Here is a 6,000-nt window from a genome sequence, read left to right as displayed (position 1 = left end):
AAAATTAATAAATAAAATAAAATAAATTCTAATTTTCGGTAGCATTCGTTCTTTTCAGAGGGAGGAAAACAAGAAAAAAAGCGAATGTGTGATTTTCGGCCGAAACAACCTTAATGCGATAAATATCGGACTTTCTTAGCTAGACGAAAAAAAGAAATTCAAATTTTTAGTCCTTCTGAGCCTCGAAATGCGAAAGTTCATTCATGCTTTCTTTTTAGAGGGTAGAAAACAAGAAAAAATCCGAATGTTTGATTTTCAGCCGAAACAACTTGAATGAGATAAATATCAAACTTTCTGAGCTAGAACAAAAAAGAAAAAAAAAAAAATTCGAATTTTCAGTGGTTTATGGTCACGAAAATGCGAAAGTTTATTCATGCTTACGGTACCATGCTTTCTTTACAGAGGGAGGAAAACAAGAAAAAATCTGACTGTCTAATTTTCAGCCGAGACAACCTTAATGAGATAAATATCGAACTTTTAGAACTAGAAGAAAACAAAAAAAAAAAAAAATTCAAATTTTCAGTCGTTCTGGGTCACGAAAATGAGAAAGTTCATTCACGCTTACGGTTGCATGCGTTCTTTTTGGAGGGTGGAAAACAAGAAAAAAATCGAAAGTCTAATTTTCAGCCGAAACAACCTAAATGAGATAAATATCGGACTTTCTAAGCTACACAAAAAGGAAATTCGAATTTTCAGTCGTTCTGGGTCAACAAAAAGCGAAAGTTCATTCATGATTATGGTAGCATGCGTTCTTTTCGGATTTGTTTAGGGTAACAGGAAAAAATTTGAATTTCTGATTTTCAACCGAAACAACTTCAATGAGATAAATACTGGACTTTCTGAGGTAGACAAAAAAAGAAATTCGAATTTTCTGCGGTTTTGGGTCATGAAAATGTGAGAGTTCATTCCTGCTTATAGTAGCATACAATCTTTTCGGAGGGAGGAAAACATGAAAAAATTTGAATGTTTGATTTTTAGCCGAAACAACCTGAATGAGATAAATATCGGACTTTCTGAGCTACACAAAAATTAAAAAAATTAATAAATAAAATAAAATAAATTCTAATTTTCGATAGCATTCGTTCTTTTCAGAGGGAGGAAAACAAGAAAAAAAGCGAATGTGTGATTTTCGGCCGAAACAACCTTAATGCGATAAATATCGGACTTTCTTAGCTAGACGAAAAAAGAAATTCGAATTTTTAGTCCTTCTGGGCCTCGAAATGCGAAAGTTCATTCATGCTTTCTTTTTTCAGAGGGTAGAAAACAAGAAAAAATCCGAATGTTTGATTTTCAGCCGAAACAACCTGAATGAGATAAATATCAAACTTTCTGAGCTAGACAAAAAAAACAAAAAAAATAAAAATAAAAATCGAATTTTTAGTGGTTTCTAGTCATGAAAATGTGAAAGTTTATTCATGCTTACGGTACCATGCTTTCTTTACAGAGGGAGGAAAACAAGAAAAAATCCGACTGTCTAATTTTCAGCCGAGTCAACCTTAATGAGATAAATATCGTACTTTTAGAACTAGAAGAAAAAAAAAAAAAAATTCAAATTTTCAGTCGTTCTGGGTTACGAAAATGAGAAAGTTCATTCATGCTTACGGTTGCATGCGTTCTTTTGGAGGGAGGAAAACAAGAAAAAAATCGAATGTCTAATTTTCAGCCGAAACAACCTGAATGAGATAAATATCGGACTTTCTGAGCTACACAAAAAGGAAATTCGAAATTTTTGTCGTTCTGGGTCAACAAAAAGCGAAAGTTCATTCATGATTATGGTAGCATGCATTCTTTTCGGATTTGTTTAGGGTAACAGGAAAAAATTTGAATTTTTTATTTTCAACCGAAACAACTTCAATGAGATAAATACTGGACTTTCTGAGCTAGACAAAAAAAGAAATTCGAATTTTCTGTGGTTTTGGGTCACGAAAATGTGAGAGTTCATTCCTACTTATAGTAGCCTACAATCTTTTCGGAGGGAGGAAAACATGAAAAAATTTGAATGTCTGATTTTAGCCGAAACCATCTGAATGAGATAAATATTGGACTTTCTGAGCTACACAGAAATAAAAAAAAATTAATAAATAAAATAAAATAAATTCTAATTTTCGGTAGCATTCGTTCTTTTCAGAGGGAGGAAAACAAGAAAAAAAGCGAATGTGTGATTTTCGGCCGAAACAACCTTAATGAGATAAATATCAGACTTTCTTAGCTAGATAAAAAAAAGAAATTCGAATTTTTAGTCCTTCTGAGCCTCGAAATGCGAAAGTTCATTCATGCTTTCTTTTCAAAGGGTAGAAAACAAGAAAAAATCCAAATGTTTGATTTTCGGCCGAAACAACTTGAATAAGATAAATATCAAACTTTCTGAGCTAGACAAAAAAAAAAAAAAAAATCGAATTTTCGGTGGTTTATGGTCACGAAAATGCGAAAGTTTATTCATGCTTACGGTACCATGCTTTCTTTACAGAGGGAGGAAAACAAGAAAAAATCCGACTGTCTAATTTTCAGCCGAGACAACCTTAATGAGATAAATATCGAACTTTTAGAACTAGAAGAAAACAAAAAAAAAAAATTTAAATTTTCAGTCATTCAGGGTCACGAAAATGAGTAAGTTCATTCATGCTTACAGTTGCATGCGTTCTTTTTGGAGGGAGGAAAACAAGAAAAAAATCGAATGTCTAATTTTCAGCCGAAACAACCTGAATGAGATAAATATCGGACTTTCTCAGCTACACAAAAAGGAAATTCGAATTTTCAGTCGTTATGGGTGAACAAAAGGCGAAAGTTCATTCAAGATTATGGTAGCATGCGTTCTTTTCGGATTTGTTTAGGGTAACAGGAAAAAATTTGAATTTCTGATTTTCAACCGAAACAACTTCAATGAGATAAATACTGGACTTTCTAAGCTAGACAAAAAAAGAAATTCGTATTTTCTGTGGTTTTGGGCACGAAAATGTGAGAGTTCATTCCTGCTTATAGTAGCATACAATCTTTTCGAAGGGAGGAAAACATGAAAAAATTTGAATGTCTGATTTTTAGCCGAAACAACCTGAATGAGATAAATATCGGACTTTTTGAGCTACACAAAAATAAAAAAATTAATAGATAAAATAAAATAAATTATAATTTTCGGTAGCATTCGTTCTTTCCAGAGGGAGGAAAACAAGAAAAAAAGCAAATGTGTGATTTTCGGCCAAAACAACCTTAATGGGATAAATATCGGACTTTCTTAGCTAGACGAAAAAAAGAAATTCAAATTTTTGGTCCTTTTGAGCCTCGAAATGCAAAAGTTCATTCATGCTTTCTTTTTAGAGGGTAGAAAACAAGAAAAAAATCCGAATGTTTGATTTTCAGCCGAAACAACCTGAATGAGATAAATATCGAACCTTCTGAGCTAGACAAAAAAAAAAAAAAATCGAATTTTCAGTGGTTTATGGTCACGAAAATGCAAAAGTTTATTCATGCTTACGATACCATGCTTTCTTTACAGAGGGAGGAAAACAAGAAAAAATCCGACTGTCTAATTTTCAGCAGAGACAACCTTAATGAGATAAATATCGAACTTTTAGAACTAGAAGAAAAAAAAAAAAAAATTCAAATTTTCAGTCGTTCTGGGTCACGAAAATGAGAAAGTTCATTCATGCTTACGGTTGCATGCGTTCTTTTTGGAGGGAGGAAAACAAGAAAAAAATTCGGATGTCTGATTTTCGGCCGAAACAACCTTAATGAGATAAGTATCGGACTTTTTGGGCTAGACAAAAAAAAAAGAAAAAAAATCGAATTTTCAGTGGTTCTGGGTCAGGAAAATGCGAGAGTTTATTCATGCTTACAGTAGCATACATTCTTTTCGGCAGGAGGAAAACAAGAAAAAATTCAAATGTCTGATTTTTAGCCGAAATAACGTGAATGAGATAGATATTGGACTTTTTGAGCTAGACTAAAAAAAGAATTCCAATTTTAAGTCGTTCTGGGTAATGAAAATGCGAAAGTTCATTAATGCTTATAGTAGCACACTTTCTTTTCGGAGGAAGAAAAATAATAAAAAGTCGAAAACAAGAAAAAATCCAAATGTCTAATTTTTGGCCGAAACAACCATCATCATATAAATATCGTACTTTTTTAGTAAGGCAAAAAAAGAAATTTATAATTTTTAGTCATTCCGGGTCCCGAAAATACGAAAGTTCATTCTTGCTTACGTAGAATGCGTTCATTTAGGAGGGAGGAAAACAAGAAAAAATTCTAATGTCTGATTTTTGGCCGAAACAACCTTAATGAGATAAATATCGGACTTTCTGAGCTTGACAAATAATGAAATTTGAATTTTCAGTTGTTTTAGGTAATGAAAATGCAAAACTTCATTCATTCTTACATTTGCATGGGTTCTTTTAGGAAGGGGAAAGACAAGAAAAAATCCAAATATCTGATTTTCGGCTGAAACAACCTTAATGAAACAAATATTAGAGTTTCTGAGCAAGACAAAAAGAAAAAAAATATCAAATTTTCACTTAATCATGAAAATCGCGAAAGTTCATTCATGCGTTTCCGTTTGCATGGTTCATTTCGAGAGGGAAAAAAAAAAAAAAAAAAAAAAAAAAAAGAAATCCAAATGTTTTATTTTCGGCCGAAACAATAATAATGATAAAAATATCAGACTTTCGGAGTTAGGCAAAAAAAAGAAATTCAAATTTTCAGTCGTTCCGGCTCACGAAAATGCGAAAGTTCATTCATACTTACATAGAATGCGCTCTTTTCGAATGGAGGAAAATAAGGAAAAAAAAAACAAAATCTCTGATTTTTGGCAGAAAAAACCTTAATGAGATAAATATCGGACTTTCCGAGCTTGACAAAAAAAAAAAAAAAATTCAAATTTTTAGTTGTTCTGAGGACCGAAAATGTGAAAGTTCATTCATGCTTACATTTGCAGGGGTTCTTTTCGGAATGAGAAAAACAAGAAAAATTCTGAATATTATATTTTCATCTGAAACAACCTTAATGATATAAATATCAGAGTTTATGAGAAAGGCAAAAAATTAAATTCGAATTTTCTATCATTCTGGGTAATGAAAATGCGAAAGTTGATTCAGGCTTACATTTGCATGGGTTCTTTTCAGAGGGAGGAAAACTAGAGAAAATTTAGATATTTGATTTTTTGCCAAAACAACCTTAATGAGATAAATATCGGACTTTTTGAGTTAAACAAAAATAGAAATTTGAATTTTCAATCTATCATTGTCACGTAAATGCGAAAGTCCATTTTTGGTTATGTTTGCATAGGTTCTTTTCAAAAGGAGGAAAACAAGAAAAAAAATCCGAATACCTGATTTTCGGCTAAAACAACCATAATGAGATAAATATCAGAGTTTCTGAGCTAAAAAAAAAAAAAAAAAAATCGAATTTTCGATCGTTTGATGTCACGAAAATGTGAAAGTTCATTCATGATTACGGCATCATGCATTCTTAATGGAGGGTGGAAAACAAGAAAAAATCCAAATTTCTAAATTTCGGGCGAATCAACTTTAATAAGATAAATATCAGACTTCTTGAGTTAAACAAAAAAATAAATTCGAATTTTCAGTCGTTCTGGGTCACGAAAAAGTGAAAGATCATTCATGCTTACTATAGCAAGCGTTCTTTTCGGAGGGCGGAAAACCTTAAAAAATTCGAATGTCGGATTTTTGGCCAAAACCACCTTGATGAGATAAATATCAAACTTTCTAAGCTAGACAAAAAAAATAAAATAAAATAAAATTTGAGTTTTCAGTCGTTTTGGATCACAAAAAGGAGAAAGTTCATTGATGCTTACGGTAGCGAGCGTTCTTTTCGAAGGGAGGAAAATAAGAAAAAATTCGAATGTCTAATTTTCGACTGAAACAACCTTAACGAGATAAATTTCAAACTTTCTGAACTAGACAAAAAAGGAAATTCGAATTTTTAGCCGATCTAGGTCATGATATTGCGAAAGTTCATTCATGCTTACGTTTGCATGGGTTCTTTTCGGAT

This window comes from Corylus avellana, chromosome ca6, assembly GCF_901000735.1.
Source record: "Corylus avellana chromosome ca6, CavTom2PMs-1.0".
In the NCBI taxonomy this organism is placed as follows: Eukaryota; Viridiplantae; Streptophyta; class Magnoliopsida; order Fagales; family Betulaceae; genus Corylus; species Corylus avellana.
The sequence above is the reverse complement of the archived record's forward strand: the minus strand, read 5'-3'. Positions refer to the sequence as shown.